Below are 19,688 nucleotides of genomic sequence, written 5' to 3'. Positions count from 1 at the left end.
TATGAAGTCACATGGATCTGATTTTTCGCTCACTAGTTTTTGTTGGTGCACATATGTCAGAGAACAAGTAATGGAATTTCTAAGGTTTACACCTATGTTCTACCTAACTAGGTAAACAAGGAGGATGAAATAATGTTGTAGCAAATGTCCTTGAAACCTCAATTAACACAATATATATATATATATATATATTTTTTATGCAGTCTTCTGTCGATTTAAGTGACTCTTGGGGCAGTTACCTTCCAGCTAATCTGGGAACCTAAGATATGATACTTTATGTATCTTGAGATGGGAAGAATATTCTGGATTATTTGGTGGCCCAAAGTAATCACACAGCTTCTCTGTAGATCAAAGAGGATGGTGAGGAAATCAGTCTGAAGACTAGGGGATGCTGCACTGTGACTTTAAACACGATGGGGAGCTGTCAGTTAGGGAATCTAAACATTCTCTAATAGCTGCAAAAGTCAAGGAAGTGGATTTTCCTCTGGAGTATCTACATGCACTACAGTTGACATCTTTGAGTGTAGCTTAGAAACACCATTTTTGGATTTCTTAACTTAAAACTGAAATAATAAAATTTTCATTGTTTATGCCATTGTGTTTATGGGAATTTGTTACGGAAACAAACTCAGTATTATTGTGAGTCACCACTTGAACACTTCCCAGCTTGTGTCAATTTGTTGATTTTAGCCCAGAAGATCCCTTTCAGACTTCTGGCTTCAGATCTGTAAGATGATAGATTAGTTTTAAGCTATTAGAATTGTGTTATATATGTTAAAGCATTGGGAAACTAAGCAAGATGTCAAATTATCTAATTTCAGTTATTTAGGAGTTTGATCTTTGGGCTCTGCCATCTTACCACAAGGTTTCTTTCATAATCAATGCAACAGAGAAATAAAGGTATGAAATGAGGTTGTCACTGAGTGACAGTTCATAGTGTTTGAGGCCTCTGTCTCTTCCATTAAGATGACTTTGTTCATGTGCCTGCACAGTGTTTTAATTTGGGAATGGCCAGTGACACAAGCTAGTCAATAGAAATTGGACAATTCATTTTTCACTTGACTCTTGAATGTAGTGTCAAAAGACAAAATCACAACAAATTAAGCTATAGATTAACTGGTTTTTATTCATGAGTTATGAATTGGAACAGCCTCTATTCTTCAAAACAGGATGAGAGTTCCTTCCCACTGGGCAATGCCAGAGTTTTTATAAGGTGTGAAAATGGAGGAACAATGGACTAAAAAGTTCATAGATTAACATCAATTACTTCCAGTTTAATTTTTATTTCCTTTTTAATAAGAATAAATGCACTCTTAGGTAGGGTAGAGGGGTGGGAGGGAAAGGGAAGGGTCAGGGGTTTAGCAAGGATGTTGGAATGTGATGGACATCATTATCCAAAGTACATGTATGAAAACACAAATTAATGTCAACATACTTTATATACAACCAGAGATATGAAAAACTATGCTGTATATGTGTAATAAGAATTTAATGCATTCTGCTGTCACTTAGTTTTAAAAAATCAATTTAAAAAATTTAAAAAAAAAAAGAATTGAAGACAACAGGGATCCCATATTACTTTGACTCAGGTACACTGCAAGTTCCTGTTCATAAGAAAAAGCTGGTTTGTTTGGGGCTGGATCTGCTTCCTTTTAAAATTTCAGCTTAGTTATATGGCATTTAGCATGAGTTGTTTCATTTTGCTTTGTTCTGATTTGTGGGGGCTAACGTAGGAGCTAAAAACAATGGCTTCTCATTTTTGTTTAGCAGTGTACTGTCTTCTGGAAGGTGTTAGTGCATGATGAAGCATGCCAGCTCCCATCTGATTACCCCTAAACTCTACTCCAGATCTCTGTCTCTAACCTTTCTGACATTTTCTTTGTAGGATCCTGATCAGCTTGCCATGTCATTCTCTGTTGCCTGTGAGTCTACAAATGGTCCCATCTCAGTCCATTTTCTCCTACAAAGTACATGATCATCTATGCCATTTGTCACTATCTTGCTAGATCATCCTTGAGTGTGGCTGCAATACAGCTGCTGTTATTTTGGCTTGCCACCAAACTTGGAGCAGACCCATTTTTAATCAATTTTTGGCATGTGTCACCACATACTAACACCCAACAGAACATACTCATGAAACAACTCGTGCTAAATGCAGTGTAACCAAGCTGAAACTTTAATGAAGCAGATAAAGACCTTCTATGAACAGGAGGATATAATCTCTGTCTCAGTACTTTACACACGATCTGAGAGAGGGCCACTGGTGAAATTGTAGTGGACAACTTAGAGATCAACTTAATTTTTTAATACACTTGCAAAACTCATAAACCAAGGATTTAGTAATACACAGAAATGGCTATATGTCATGAAAATGTTTGGTTTATCCCAGAATACAATTTGGTTTACTTTAAAAAATTAGTTTTATATTAAAATGTAATTTTATAATTTTTGTCACAAAAACAGATTAGAGGAGAAAAAAATTACAGGATCTTATTGGTATATGTAGAAAAAACTTTTGACAAAATTAACCATTGCTCATGTTAACAATTCTTAGAGGGGAGAACAAAGGAAATCGCCTGTATTTGCTGAGGGATATTTACAATAAAACATAGAGTTAAAACTTCCACAATCTACACTGTGCTTAATTCAGGAAACCACATGTTGGTCAATGAGGGATTAGAAAAGACAAACAGACACACAAAGAGAGAAAAAGCTGGGGACCAGGGGGCCTTACACTCTGATGGAATATAACTACAAGCCAGCTCAGCACATTTATTATATAGGTTTTATCGTTAAAAAGATTTATTGTGAGAAAGTTTCTTCAAAGCATTCAGAATAAAGGATGATCTTCTGTGCAGCCCAATTATAATTATCAGCTTGGGACCAAACTTCTCTACCCCCAGGGCAGGTGGCATCTGAACTTAAAGTCAAGAACTGATAATTCCATGGCAAGCATGGAAACTCTCTTTGAACAGGGTGTCACCATAGCAACTGGGCAATCAATCTGCACCCTCATGCCAAAAGTTCCAAGAAGGGGCATGGCTTCTGTCACCAGAGAGCTCTAGTACCATAATTTAGTCACCACTCCATACATCAATCCTCATAACTTTTGAAGCACTGGTAGCCTGTTGTTTAAGACAGGGGTCAATGTTGGAGGAGCTAAGCAGAGGAAGCAGTAACTTAAAAGACCAATGAAAAACAAGAACATATGGAAAAATTATAAAACCTCAATTTGTAACAATTGAATAAAATGATAATTTTTGAAGAAGAACAAATTGTGAATTTGTATTTTCATTTTGCCCTGGTCATCATAAAGTGTGTATATGCTTGTGACAAGTGTCAGATCATTTGGATCCTCCATGAAACAGACACTGAGATAAATGCACAAGGGATTTAAAAGGTAAAGACCAAAGGAGGAAGAAATAGAATTGGACTGGAAGAAGTAGAATTGGGCTCCAATTTGAGATGCCAAAATATTACACATGTGATAAGACAGAAAATAAAAAGAAAGCAAGATTGGGGAAAGAGACTTCAAATTATAATGCAGATCTGAGAATTGTCAGATATACCAAAATGGGATTTCAGAACAATGATTGGCCATGAGAGGGTTTCTATGGGCAGAATACAGGCCATAATATGCCAATTGTCAGTCATTAACTGGGGCCTACCTAAAAATAGCCAGGCTGAAAACAATTGGTTAACTTCCTGCATCACAACAAAATTGCAAGTTTTTTCTTGAAGGATCTGAAAGAGGCACCTCTGTGGCTGCCATATATATTTTATAATTATTCTGTGTGCTGTGGAATGGAATATACACCTCTGTAATTTTTTGTGTAAAGTTTATATATTTCAATTGGGTAAAATAAATTAATTCTGTTGTTTAAATTTTATATTGTCCTACTGATTTTTTTTTTTTGTGGTGTGTGTACTATACCAGTTGCTGAGTTGTGATTGTCAACTAAAATTGTGAATTTGTGTTTTTCTACCTCAAATTTTTCATCTACTTTTTGCCTCATATTGTTTAATGCAACTTAATTTGTACATATATTTAAAAATTTTAAAGCTTCCTTTTTCTCTTTCATAAATTTTCTTACCTTGAAATTATTCTAATAAGTATAAAGCCACAGTATCTTTTTAGTTAGTATTTTTTAGTGATTTATTTATTTGCTGTAAATAGAATCTAAGACCCTGTGTATGCTAGACAAGCACTCTACCACTGAGCTATATCTCCAGTCCTTCTTTTTAGTTACTATTTATATTAAACATTTTTCATTGTTTATTTTAATTTCTTGGTCCTTACTATTAAAGTGTGTCTCTTGTAAAAATTGTATTTCAATTGTATTGCTTTGTCTGTAATAGTGTCTAAATATTTTTGTTTATAAATTGGATTATTAAGTCAATTTATATTTAATATTATTATAGTTGTATTTAAATAAACCCCTATGCTCTTTGCTTTCTAATAAAAAAGTTCTTTGTCCCTTAATTTCTCCTTGCTTATGTTCTTTTAGTTAATCAAGCATGATTTGTCATTTAATTTTATCTCCTTCATCAGCTTTTTAATTACATACATTGTATTAATCTGTTAGTGGCCACACTGGGTATTAAGACTTATGACTTCCTACATGCAACCTTAAACTAGTGGTTTTGCTAATTCTTGCACATTCAAGAACCCTAACATGTTAAACTCCAAGTATCCCCACTTTCCTTTGCAATTTTAATCTACATATTTTTTCAACAAATTTTATAAACCCAACTAGTTTCTATTATTAATACTGGCATTTTAAACAATTATATTTAGTTATATTTGCCTATATTTTACTTTTTATGGCCCTATTCATTCCTTCCTACATTTCCCTCCTACTCTGTGAGATTATTTTTCTTCAGTCTAAAGACTTCTACTTTTTTCCATAGTGCATATGTGCTGGCAAATAGTTCTCTAGCTTTTTCAGTCTGAAAATTCCTCTATTTTCCCTCTAGGAGGCAAAACAAAAACAATAAGTAACTTTTTAAACTTCAAAACAGCAAAAATGGTTTTTAAAGAATTCAGTAGAATTTTTATAATACTTGGCTCACTTGTAAATATTATCTATAAAGTTACAGTAATACTAAAAACTGAATATTAAGTTTTTTTTTTTTTTTTTAACAAAGGTATAGATTTGGTGAATACTGCCAGGGAAAGTGAATAAGTGAATCAGGTAAATGTTTTCTGAAGTAGACAGAAGAATAATATTGCTAAATCCTCTTGCTTCATTCTAGGCAGCCAATAAAAAACACTTAAAACTGGAAAATTAAAACACAGTATTTAGATATGAATTCAAAAGTCATAAAGTACTAGAAAAAACAGCAAACACAGTGACTATTAATGTCTTTGCAAAGGGAATTTGGGTAGAAGTTGGAAGAAGAAATGCTGTTTTTCAGTATAAACCCACTAGACTTAGGAGAGGGTACATGGAAAAACCCTCTGTACTACCTTCTCAAGATTTCTATAAATCTAACTCTTCCAAAAAATAAGATCTGTTTTAGGAAACACATATATGATATGTTAGGGTCTGTAAACAAGTCAGGATGGCGCCTGGCATTTTGCCAGAGGGAGTGGTTTGTGAAGTAAGGCCAGGGAGCCATTAAGTGTGGAGATTCCTTATTGGTTGACTGATGTATCTAGTTTATGTTAATTAAGATAAGCTGTGTGGAATGTATATATACCCCTCCTGTCCCCACAATAAACGGCTCCCACTCCTACTGTATCAATGTACACAAGTTGTTCGTCACCCCCCGGTTAGTTTGCTGCAGCCGGGCTGCGGCAATGATATTCAAAGAAATTTTGATCAAAAGAATGATTAAACTATAACATATTAAAATACTCAATGGAGTGCCTGGCTCATAGAACAAACTCAGTAATGGCATTTTGTTTATTTTTCATCCTAAAGGTCTCAGCAATTGATCTGCTATGTGGATATTAATCCCAGTGTTTACTCAGCCTTCCTTCTTAGTCTTATCTATGTTCTACCATTTGATTCCCGTTAGTTCATCTCAACACACATCTTTCTTTGGGTCCCTCACTTCAGACAATCTTTAAACAACTGTTTCTACAGCAGGGCAGCTGTATTGTGCTTCAGGCTTCACTTTCTCATGTGTTAGAGTTTTTAATGAAGCACCCTGAAAACCTCATTCTCATTAAAATCCCTGAAATTTGCCATCATGTTTTGATGATATATAAAAAAACAATAAATAATTTAAAACGTTTGGAATAACTGTCACAGTTCAGACCCTTGCAGATTTACTGAACGCTTGCTATAAGGCTAAAATTTAACAAGCAAATCATCTATTCAAAACAGAAAACATTTTTCAATGTTAAAAATGATGATGATAATTCAGAGTTCCTCAGAATAATTTCCATAACATTAAAGCTAGCTCAGTTATGCAGGAACTACTCTTGGTCCAGAACTTGACAAGAGGGCCCTCATTTGGAAAATGGTGCTTCCTTCAGTTTGGGGCTCATTATTATTAGTCTTAGTATCTTTTGCTTATTTGATGCCTCATTGTAGCTCACCAACTTCCAGCTTCAGTAACTTCCTCAGAGTTTAGACAAATTCTCCACAATACCCTCTCCATCCAGCCGGTGTACAATAAAATCCCTCCTATAGAATTACCAAACTGCCTTTTTTAAAAGCCATTGCATTTGACTCCTACATATATAATTCTGCTTGAAGCCTCATAATCTGCCCCCTCCCCCGAATGAGCATGCTGAGGAGTTGGGGGTTGCTTGCCAAATTCTGCTCTGAGGGAAATGACTGGAACCTCCCACCAACTGTGCCTGTTTCTGGTTCCTAAGCAAATCTAAGGTCTTCAGGATTTTTCTTTGTTAATACAAAAAAGGGGGGTGGGCAGTGGGGTTCTTCTTTACTTGCATATAATGAGAGATAAATTCAACAACTGAGAGCGATATTTGCTTCTTCACAATTTGGGGCCCTAAAAAGGAATGTGTTGTGCACATTCTCATTTTCTACCCAACTACAGTTATCTCTCATGATTATTTTCTTTCCCCCAAGCTTTCTTATGAATTTAACTGCCTAAGCTTATTTTAAAGTACAAATGTTATTTAAATCTTAGATGAATGGATGTCTATATTTTTGAGTTATAAAGAATAAAATACATGTAACATTTTCACCTTAGGAGTAAAGAGAAAAATGTTTTAAAAACTTGAAACTCAGCATACATCTAATGACCATCAGAAAAAAACAAATGTAATACAAGTCAATGAAAGCGGCTGCTTATTTAAAAAAATATTTGGTTTTAAAGTAATATGTTTGATCATAGCTCTTAGCTTGTCTTGAGCATAGGGGAAAGACTATAAAAGGAAAGTCCATGAAAGATGCCATATGTTGTTTCCATGACTTTCCTAATTCTTTCCCAATGCAGTACTCAAGACTCTCCCTTGGAATTTTAAACTGGTATATAACGTGGATCAATGTGTTCACTTAAAATTTTCAATGGCTCTTATATTTGTGCAAATAAGTTAAATCATATTAAATGACTTTTTATATTGTAAGACACTTTAAAAGTATATTGAATTCTAAATACTGTATAAATGTTTAGATAATATATGTGTAATGTAAATGTTTATATGATTGATATATATGAGGTATATCACTTTAAACAATATATGAGTTAACATATAAACACATGTAAATTAATATCATAATTCTTTAAGTGTTCAGTTTATGAATCATGATATAATTTACCCTAATTAATGGCCTTAATAGTTCCAAGATATGAAAACTACAATTAAGGATATCAAGTGAAATTCCAGTGGAGTCCTAAGAAAAAATGGAGAGTCAGTTTAAACACAGCACTTCAGAGGTCAGTAATACTTGAGAGTGTTTTAGTACCCTTTCCACAGTTCACCCTCACTTTTCCTTCATCATCAAGAACTGGGAAATGCCAGAATTTTAAATGCCTTGAAAGAGGTACGTATCTTTACTTTTTATTCTAGGAGAGAGAGAGAGAGAGAGAGAGAGAAGATTATACCTTGATTTTTGCCATTTTGAACTAACTAGAAATAAAACAGGACAGTGTGAGATATGCAGTAAATGCACAATTCAAAGAAGACAAAAGAATAAAAGGAAAGCAATGGGTTTTGTAGAGTTTGGGTGAATCAGTGACCACTAGTTTTCTACAATTTTGCTTCAAAATCTGAACCCATGTGTTCAGTTATCCCTAACAGCTTTTTACCATCTGTTTCAGAATGCACGTTATACAATATTCCCTTAGGAGTTAGTCTAAAGCAATCTAGGCTTTTTCTTTCCTTCTGTGTTTGAAACCATGTTTTTTTAATTTCAAATATTGAGATTATAGCATATATATTTAGAAATCTCTCTGCAAAGGAAGCTCTCAACTGGGAACCTCAACCTTATTCTTCCTTGTGCAATTTTTTTTCAGTTTTTACAATAAATTTTATGTATATTGACATTTTAATTTGCTACTGTAATTAATGTTCACTGTTTAAATTTCAGAATAGCAGATTCAGAAAGAATTAGAACACCTAGGATAACAGATTCTTAAATTTCTGAAGCACATCAATGTAAATTATGGAGAGATATGTTGATCCTAGATCAGGGCCATCTTCACACCTCATGTAATCAAAAACCTACTCAGTTTTCTCCTTTGCACAGCACCTAACACTTGCATGTCCTGTGCTTACTACAGCTATTGTCTACTTTTCTTCACTCTCTTCTTCTCTGTTATATGCTGATTTTATTTGCATTTTGAAGTAAATTTTCCCAAGAGAGACAATTAGACTAGCTCAGCCAGGCATCATCATTCAGTAGAGGATGTTCAGTTGGGTAAGCATTTATCCCATGTTGGGGTGGCTCAACATTCTAAGGTTGTAAAAGGGTGTCACTAACTAAATTTTTTTCTGAAGCTAGACACATACTATATATATGAAATGTATATATAATAATGTTACATTTCTCCAAAATGAGTGGTGGCCCTTAGTGGCACGCCCCACACCCAGTAGTTCAAGGAACAAGATAAGCTTCCTTGTCTTCATAACTGCTTAACAGTTTACTAGTGGTTTTATCCAATGCAGTTGGATAAGAAGAAATGAAATACAAAATTTAAAAAAAAGAGGAAAGTTAACCAATTTTCATTATGGTGGTTATAATTAATCAAAAAATTAGTGGTTTGGAAAAACAGCTTTATTAACTCGTAGTTTTCAAGATCAGAAATCTGGCACAGGTCACATTAGGCTAGCATTTCTGAGTTGGTTTGGCATGCTCTTTCAAGAGGCTCTAGAGGATAAGATATTTCCTTGCCTTTTCCAGCTTCTAGAGGCTACCTGCATTCCTTGGCTTGTGACCCTTCCTTTCATCTTCAGAGTGGATCACCTCAACCTCTGTTTCTGTTGTCACTCTTCCTCTCTGACTCTGGTTCTCTTATCTTCCTTTTATGAGAACTCTCGTAATTACATTGAACCTACTGATGCAGTAGAGTATAATCTCATTTCAAGAACCCTAATTTAATCACACCTGCAAAATTGTTTTTGCCATGAAAGGTAACACATTTATTTATTTTGGGGATTTGAAATTCTTGGGACCATGATTCTTTCTACTACAGAAATAAAATCAAACAAATCCACATGAAACTTCACACAAATAGTACAAGAAAAGAATCTATTAAGGTAGCACAATATTAAATCAGCATACAAAAATAGAAGACTTTACATATAGAGAAAATAATGTCTTAGACATTATGATGTATGAAAAATCCATTTATAATAACATTAAAAATAAATTAGGGAGAAACTTAAGGAATTTGGAAAATGTGATAAAACCTTGAAACATGCCTGAAAGACACAGGAGTAGATTTTCACTAATGGAAACACATTATTCCTTGTTGTTGACTGGAAAGCCTCAATACCACAACCATGTCCATCAAAACATCAATCACTTTTTTTCCAGATTTTAAAGTACATTTGAAAAAGTAAACATGGAAAAAATAGTTAGGAAAATCATGGAGATATCTAGCAGTAAAACCAATGTGAAAGGACATCAATGAGGGCCTATAAAACCTAGCCTTGAGAGATATTGAAAATATTCTAAGGCTTCTATCATTAAAATATTGGTTGACCAATATCACTTCTAACAGAAAAATAGAAAAGTAAGTTGTGAAATAGACTCAACCATATACTGAAATTTTATATGATAACATTCTCATCTGAAAACTCTGAGGAAAATACAGCCTTTAATATTAAGGGATATTAGGACAATAAGAGAAAAAGATAATTGAATCTACATCTCATAATATACCACAATAGAGTCCAAGTCGATTAGAATGCTGAATATAAAAGACAAAGAAAAAAATGCAAGCAATACAAATAAAAATGATGAATTATTTTACAACATGGTTATGAAGAAATACTTTTTATCTTTGGAATGAAACTCAAATGTGATAGAGAAATAGACTGATATCTGTGCTGCATTAAAAATAAACCAAAAAAAAATGGGGCTGGGATGTAATTTGGTGATATAGAGTTTGCTAGCATATAAGGGACCCCAGGTTTGATCCCCAGCACTGCAAAAATAAAATTAAAATCTGGAAGGAAAAAAATCTATACACAAAGTCAAAAAATTTATGACAAATTGAGTGTCCATACCCTGTCAATCTCAGACCTGACTTGGTTCTGGTCTTATCCATGTGACTAATTTTGGCAAATTAGATAAGAAAGAGTTTATATAGTGAAAGAAGATGATTGAAAAGTGATTGTGCACTGAGGCTTGGGGACGTTTTCTTTAGGGGACCACTGATTCACTATATGAACAATTTTACTGGCTTTCTGAAAATGACAAGACCATGTGGAGAGAAACCCCAGCCACCCTACATGTCCCAAGTGAGGTCTGTATCATGTGAATGCAGCTGATCTCAGTTAAACCTCATCTGACAGAATTCCATTGACTCACATAATTGTAGGGGAAATAATTTGTTGTTTCAAATCACTAATTTTTCAGGTAAGTTGTTAAACATCATAGGCATCTTCTGTAAGTTTATGATCTAGAGGTATGAACTATGACTGTTTTTCTAACATGGCTACATTTTTTTTCATTATCATGGATATAATTCATAGGAAGAATTTTGTTTTAGAAAATAGCTACTATGTTCCTCTCTGTGATACACACACATATAACATTAGCATGCATGTACACACACACACACAAAAAACACAAACATGTCACATATATATCATTTAGAATGTTACAAAATCATATGGAAAATTCTTTCCAGTTGTTTACTGAATAATGATGATGATAATTCTTTTAAGCATTTCTCAATCTTTCATATACATTGTCTTATAATTGTAATTATCCTCCATGATATATAGAAAGATAATGCATCCTGCTCATGGTGGCCCAGTTACATGGGAGGATAGTTTGTGTGCTTATGAGTTTCCCTTCCCACTCCCCAAATTTTGTTTTTCAATATAGAAGGCCCAAGTTAATAATGTTGCCATTATAACTCTGTTTGTTCCTTAAAAAGTGTCTCATAAGATCTCAACAAGACCCTGAGTTTACTATTAATTTAGGGGGGAAAAAAGCCCTGAATAAACTTCTTATTATGAGAATCCAATGAGAAAACAACTTTCTTTGAAATGACTTGTAAATTCTAAAAGACTGCACACAGTAAACCAGACCTTCCCAGCTTATAGTGTTGTATATTATAATGGCTTCTTAAGAAATAAAAGTTTATTGAAATCAATAAAATAGCAAATTATTTCTCATGATCCTCCTATTTCTTCAAATATTTGGAGAGAACTGTATGGAAATGTCACCATAAGAATAATAGCCTAGGCATCATTCTATTTTAATCTACCAGACTGGCACAATAGTAAAACCAAGAAAAAACCACTAGAGACAAACTAAGCAGTACCATTAAAAACAGTCAATGACTTCAGTTATCTCCTGCCCACTAAGGAGCTCTTTTGAATATGAATCATAATCTCTACACAATGGAGGAAAAGAAGAAGCCTAGTGTTTTTGAGTGCTCTATATATGTCAGATGTCCTGAAAATGCATTGCACATATTGCCTCTTTATGTCTTTCATTACCCTTGAAATGACATATCATTTCCTTTTAACATGAAGACATTGAAACCCAAAGATGTTAAATAGAATTCCTGAAGTTACAATACACAAAGTCAATGAGTAAGGAATTTAACTCTGATTTGTGTCCTAATGACTCCAAATGCAAAACAACTCCACCGCCCCCCCCCCAAAAAAAAAAAAAAAAAAACATTAGGTTATCTGTTTTTCTTTAATGTATTGTGGTTTGATTGCAAAATAGTTTCATTGTTAGTAGCTATATCTATGTTGCCCTTTGTCAAACAAACACCCTTGCTACATTTTAAGGGCAAGGATTAGCTTCTGAGCCATATGAGGTTTGGAAAATTAATACAGTTGATGAGACAGCATCATGCTGATTTGAAGTATTAGCTTTATTATTGGAAACAATTCAATGAAACAATGCACACTTTGGCACAGCAGGAGAGAAAAAGTCATTCCAGCCTAAGATTTCTCTCTGTACAGTGGAATAGTCAGAACTCTTACTTCTATGTTCTCTTGGCAAAAGGGGGCCACGACTGATATTGTCTTGATTTTAAAATGCCTATAGACTGCTTAAGCTGAAAAAGGTATTTGGGCAAACATTTTCCTCTGGAAAAGCAAAATCTCTCCTGGAGGGAAATATCCAGTAGAAGTGACATTTGAGACATCTGCAGCTCAGTAGGTTGATCTCTGTTGACTGCATTTTCTGTATGAGAAAGTTTGATGTAATGTGGGCGATGGATTTGTTTAGCTGTTTTCTCCAAAAGTGCTTGTCTTTTGAGTTTGGTTTCTGAAGAAATAATTGAATAGGCAAGTGAATGCACCAGACTTCAGAGGCGTCAGATTGATTTGTAGAGGGAATAAACTGACATCTTTAACTATAGAGACAGCACAGCTCAAGAAGATGATAACAGGAGCACATTCTTTATCTCTTCCTCTCTTCCTCCCTTCGTGCCTTCAATCCCTCCATCCTCCATTTCTGTTCCTTCTTCAACATGCGTTCAAGAGCTGATTGGAAACAGCAAATGATATAATGTTACCCCACTGGTGGGTTACTGCTAAAGGTAGCAATGAATAATATTGGGTTTTCAGGAAATAAATATTCATTCAGTGGGAGGAAGAATTGTTTTTGTTTTGTTTTGCTCATTGAGTGGGTAGTGTTTTTTCTAATATCTGCAAAGGCACTTCCATTCTCAAATTAGTCCAGAAAAATAAGAATAAAAGACCTACCAACATTCTGCATCAACACTGACAGTCTTTGTTAAAATGAGATTTCTACTCAAGAATCTATTTTTAAATTTTCAAATGCTTCAAAGGAAGATTCATCTCTGGGGATTGGGGATGTGATACAGACGATCCTACTCTTGGTGCCACTCTCATTATATAGTGCAACCAAATGGGAATTGAAAAGTAACTTTCCAAAGGATCGTTATAAGGTCATTTATGTCTGACCAGATGGATCAAGATGTCAGATTCTCATGCCCTTTGCATTAATGCAAACAAATGTAGAGCCTTCTCTGGCTCTACTTTTTTGAAACTTTTAGCTTCTTTTCTTCTAAAACATTGACTAGTGGATTGGAGAATGATTCAGATCAAGTTATGCCTTATTTAAATTGCCAACAAATGAATAAAGCAAAATGGAAAGTCTTATTTTGAAGTGTGTTGTGGTTTATTAATTAAAAACCACATATTATAATAAGAAACTAGTCAAGGATGCAATTACGCAAACATAGTCAAATACATAACCAAATAGAAGAACTTAAGTAATGAATATCAACACAGAAGATGATTTGAATTGGTGATTTCAACTGGATAAGAAAGCAGAGAAAGGGCCACTATAAACAGGGCTAGGTGACTGTCCTAGATAGTGTTGATTTGTGCTAATCTGATTAAATTGGGACAATATGCAGAACTCTCTGGACTTTGAAGATTATTTTTGTTTTATGAGCAAATGATTTGGTGAATGTGGAATAAGAAGGGGTGTTCTCAAAGTTTATATATACAAAAACATTATCTGAGCAAAAACTGGCAAGTAAATCTGGGCAAGGACTGAAAATATTATTTTTAACAATGTATTAAATATATTTGTCTATTTCCCTCCAATAATCTATGTTAGTTAATAGCAGATAAAAGTCAACTGTGCACCCAGAGACTCTGGAGGCTGAGGCAGGAGGTTCACGAGTTCAAAGCCAGGCTCAGCAACTGAGCGAGGCCCTAAGCAACTCAGTGAGACCTTATCTCTAATAAATAATAAAAAATGCTGGGGATGTGACTCAGTGGTTAAGCACCCCTAGGTTCAACCCCTGGGACCAAAGAACAAACAAAAGTCAATGATGCACATCCAATTCTTGTATGTACCTGTGTTCATGGAAGATTCTGATAATAAGTTATCATATACTTTCCTTACAATCTTTCTCAACATTGTGTCCTAAACAGCCAATAGCTATCTATCAGAATGGGTAATTGATATTAAAAGCTTCTGTTATCCCTTTTCTATATGCTTAATTAATAGTGAGAAATTGTGCTGTGCTGTGACTTTCTTCAGAACAGAATAGTAATAATCACTAATATTTATTAAGCATCTATTCTGTAATGTGAAATTTGTGTTATCTCCAATATTTCATTTGCCTGTCAATCCTAAGTGATGAAGAAAATATTACTATTGTCTTCTTACAAGAGACTACAAAACTTGCCTAATATGAATGTAACAGAGAATGATAGAACTGAGATTTCAGTCCAGATTTGTATAATTTGATAACTTGACCCTTACTCTCCCATCAACACTAAAAATACCTTTGCCTTTACCCACATAGGAATAATGGAGTACAGAATGATTCTGTGTTTACTCTTCCTTTCTAGAACTCTGTCCAAATTAAATTCCCAGAGATTTTCCCCTCCTACTATCATAGTCCAGAAAAATGAGTAAGTATCTAATGTTAAGTTCTGTTTACACAATTGAGGGTTTCAGAGATGATACTTCCTGTTTCCATCAAAATTCCTGTGACTAAATCATGTCAGTTTGTTAAACTGCTTCATTTGTTTATACTGCACATGTGAACACCTACTCTGTGACACATTTGATAGACTATTGAAAGAGAGAAAAATAAGACGGGTGAGTTTGTATCATGTGTTCACATTGTTCAGGCAGTTCAGGAATTTCAGGCTCCACACTTACTTTAAAGTGAATCTACCTGGAGTTGACCCAAGACACTCAGCAAAAGCAATTTTAAGTCATTTTTGGAAGTACACACATTTAACCTACATGTTTTATATACCTAAAATGTTTTATATAAAAACATTCTTATATAAAAGCAAAAAGTACAAAAATAATGTGCCAATAGATGCACACCTATTAAAAACATTTTCTCCATAAAGGATAAAGAGCAAATAGTCAAAAAATAACACATGAAGATATACATCACTATCAATAAGAAGAGACCCACAAAGATTCTAATTAATTGCAAGATTCAGATTTAGATACAAGATATTAATTATAGGAAAAACATGCATGCATGATTAAGTAACAGACAATGTTGAAAATATCTGCAAATAACATAATCTAAAAAAATACTATATCAATTTGTAAATTCATAGATTTTTTTACCAGATAGAATTTTAGAAATGAAATTACAGTAACTAAAATAAGGAATCATTTAAATAGCAAAATGGTCATATCTGAGGAGATTATTAGAAAAATCATAAACAGGTCAACAAAAATAAATAAATGTATAGCACTGAGACAAAATATTGGAAATTACACAGGAAAATATGAGAAATACGATGTAAACTGAGAAAGTACACACTATAGTTAATAGTTTCAGAAAAGAGAATCTTTCATTTTGAGTGGGGCTTTGAAAAGATGTCTAAAAATCCTTGAGTGCTAACAGTTAATAACACCAATTTATAAAATCAAGAATCCCAATAAGTGACAAGCAAACAAATATAACCTACAATTAGAGACATCATAGTAAAATTTTACATACCAAATAAGACAGAAAAAAATTTTAAAGTAGCCAAAGTAAAAAAGAATAGCTATTAAATTTATAGCTAGCTTCTCTGCAGCAAAAACAAAAACAAACAAACAAAAAACCCAGAAGCAAAATTTAATGAAATATCTGATATGCCTTGAAAGATAGTAACTTAGAATTATTTATCCAGCCAAAATGGATTGTCAGAATAAGGGGTAGAAAACATTTTTATATAAAATGAAAAAACAGAAAAATAAAAATAATTCAGAGAATTCATCATAAACAGAGTCTCCTTAAAGGGAATTTTAAGAATATACTTTAAGCAGAATTAAAATGATTCCAGTAGAAAAATATGAGAGAAAGAATGAATAAAGAGCAAACATTGCAATGCTTATTGATGAATTATAAATAAATATCAATTATAATAGTATTATTAATGTCTTCTGGTCTTTATAATTAAAATAAAGCAAAAATGTAGAAACTGCTGAATTAAAAGGAATAAAATAATCTCATTTCCACCTATTATTTGGATGAAGAATAAATTCATTGAACTTAAACCTTGACAAGTAAGTAATTATCTTTTAATTTCTATGGTACCCATTAATAGAAAAGAGAATACCTCCAGACCAGTAAGGTAGAAAATACTGAAAATTTTAAAAATATTCAATCAGTCCAGTAGGAGACAAACAAGAAAATGTTTTAATCAACTTTTGCATTACTGTTACCAAGAAACCCAACAAGAACAATTAAAGGAGGAAAAGTTTATTTTGGCTCATGGTTTCAGAGGATTAGTCCATGGGCCAGCCGACTCCATAGCTCTGGACCCAGGTGAGGCAGGACATCATGGTAGAAGGGCATGGTTGAGGAAAACAGCTTAGGACAAGTCAACCAGGAAGCAGAGGGCTCTGTCCACTAGGGACAAATGTAAACGACAAAGGCACACTCTTAGTGACCCATCTTCTCTCACCACACCTGCCCACAGTTACCAAACAGCTAATCCATATTTACTTATTAGGCTACACCTCTTATAATATAATTAATTAAACAGAAATGACATGGGATAAATAGGTAAAACCACAAATCATGTATCAGTAAACATATACAATATGGATAGATTATTTACTCCAACTTAAACACCATCAGAATAGATCTTAAAATCCAACTATATACTGCTTACAAGAAAAACGTATATAACCTATATAATATATGTAATGTATATAAACATATGTAAAGTTGAAAGTAAAAGCGGGAAAAATATGTACAATGCAAAAACTCAACTGAAAATATCTGACACAGATGATGAAAGCTACCTCACAATGAAGAGTTTCACATCAACAGGAACATTTAAAGTTTTCACATGTTCAGAAACCTAATAACACATCCTTAACATTTATAAAGTTAATAAATATGCATGCACACCAACATACAGGGTCTCAAAATTCTTATTCAAAGAGAAATAGATAAATCCACAATCACAGTGGGAGATTAAAAAGACTGCCTTGGGAATAATGAAACAAGTTATCATGAATGTAATTTAGTGTGAATAAAAAACTTTAATTCAAGCATGAAGTTAGCATGCATAAAAAAAACTTTTAGATAAACAATAAACAAATTTAACCTAGTGGCATATGTAGTCACCAGTCCCAAACAAATGCAGAACAAGCAATCTTTTCTAACAGAGAACATTTGAGCCACAATACAAATCTTGATAGACTTCAGAAATCTTACAAAATATAGTTTATGGTCACAATTTTATGTATGTATAAAATGATGGTCATTGATTGGAAAGAGAGTGTGAATAACTTAAGCTATAAATGAAGTGAACAAAAAAGTATCTTACTAAATTCGGTTTCTGAAAAAAATAAATAAATCGAATAGTTTTATAAGTATTAAAAACGAGGGAGAGAGAAGATGGGCCGATTAGAGGAAGGAGTCACTTCTTAGCATTTTCTCAGCACTAGACTTACAAAGCAGGAAGACTCCTCGGTGGGGTAGGTGAGAAGGGAATTCACTGAAACTTAATACTGGACTGTGAAAGAAACCATACAGACACAGAAAGTCAGAAACTGGAGCATAACATAAGAAAAAAATATATTAGAGATGTGCCAGTTTGTCCACCAGAATGAGAGCAGAGTAGTAGCAGCAGCTGAGGGGAGGGGGAGTGCAGGTAGATAGCATGGCCAGAAGATAAAGAAATCAAAATATAAAGAAAAATCGGCTGGGAGAAACCTATGGATTAGATAAGGCTGATTTTAATGGATACGAAGTTGGTAGGGGAATCAGTTCAGTAAAGGCAAACCCCAAAATACCTTGCCCCAGAGGTGAGAAGCTTCCCTGGGCATGGAATCTGGTCACTACATGGTGCTGGAAACATCTTTTAAGTGCAGAGCAATTGGACAAGAGAAGAAAATTAAAGGAATATAAATAGGAAAACAGGAGTTCAAATTATCTCTGTTTGCATATAACAAGATCCTATATCTAGAAGATCCAAAAAACTCTACCAGAAGACTTCCAGATTTGATAAATGAATTCAGCAAAGTAGTAGGATATAAGATGAACACTCATAAATCAATAGATTTCCAACAGCAATTCAACTGAAAAGGAAATCAGGAAAACCATCCTTTTCTTTTCTTTTTTTTTTAAATATCTGCTCGCTCCCAGGTTATTTTTTTTTAATTTTTATTGTTGGTTGTTCAAAACATTACATAGTTCTTGAAATATCATATTTCACACTTTGTTTCAAGTGGGTTATGAACTCCCATTTTTACCCCGTATACAGATTGCAGAATCACATCAGTTACACATCCATTGATTTACATATTGCCATACTAGTGTCTGTTGTAATCTGCTGCCTTTTCTATCCTCTGCTATCCCCCCCTCCCCTCCCCTCCCCTCCCCTCTTCTCTCTCTACCCCCTCTACTGTCATTCATTTCTCCCCCTTGTATTATTTTTCCCTTTCCCCTCACTTCCTCTTGTATGTACTTTTGTATAACCCTGAGGGTCTCCTTCCATTTCCATGCAATTTCCCTTCTCTCTCCCTTTCCCTCCCACCTCTCATCCCTGTTTAATGTTAATCTTCTTCTCATGCTCTTCGACCCTACTCTGTTCTTAGTTACTCTCCTTATATCAAAGAAGACATTTGGCATTTGTTTTTTAGGGATTGGCTAGCTTCACTTAGCATAATCTGCTCTAATGCCATCCATTTCCCTGCAAATTCTATGATTTTGTCATTTTTTAATGCAGAGTAATACTCCATTGTGTATAAATGCCACATTTTTTTTTATCCATTTGTCTATTGAAGGGCATCTAGGTTGGTTCCACAGTCTTGCTATTGTGAATTGTGCTGCTATGAACATCGATGTAGCAGTGTCCCTGTAGCATGCTCTTTTTAGGTCTTTAGGGAATAGACCAAGAAGGGGAATGGCTGGGTCAAATGGTGGTTCCATTCCCAGCTTTCCCAGGAATCTCCATACTGCTTTCCAAATTGGCTGCACCAATTTGCAGTCCCACCAGCAATGTGCAAGTGTACCCTTTTCCCCACATCCTCGCCAGCACTTGTTGTTGTTTGACTTCATAATGGCTGCCAATCTTACTGGAGTGAGATGGTATCTTAGGGTGGTTT

The sequence above is a fragment of the Marmota flaviventris genome, chromosome 1, assembly GCF_047511675.1.
Source record: "Marmota flaviventris isolate mMarFla1 chromosome 1, mMarFla1.hap1, whole genome shotgun sequence".
NCBI classification, from domain to species: domain Eukaryota; kingdom Metazoa; phylum Chordata; class Mammalia; order Rodentia; family Sciuridae; genus Marmota; species Marmota flaviventris.
This window is presented reverse-complemented; position numbering follows the sequence as displayed.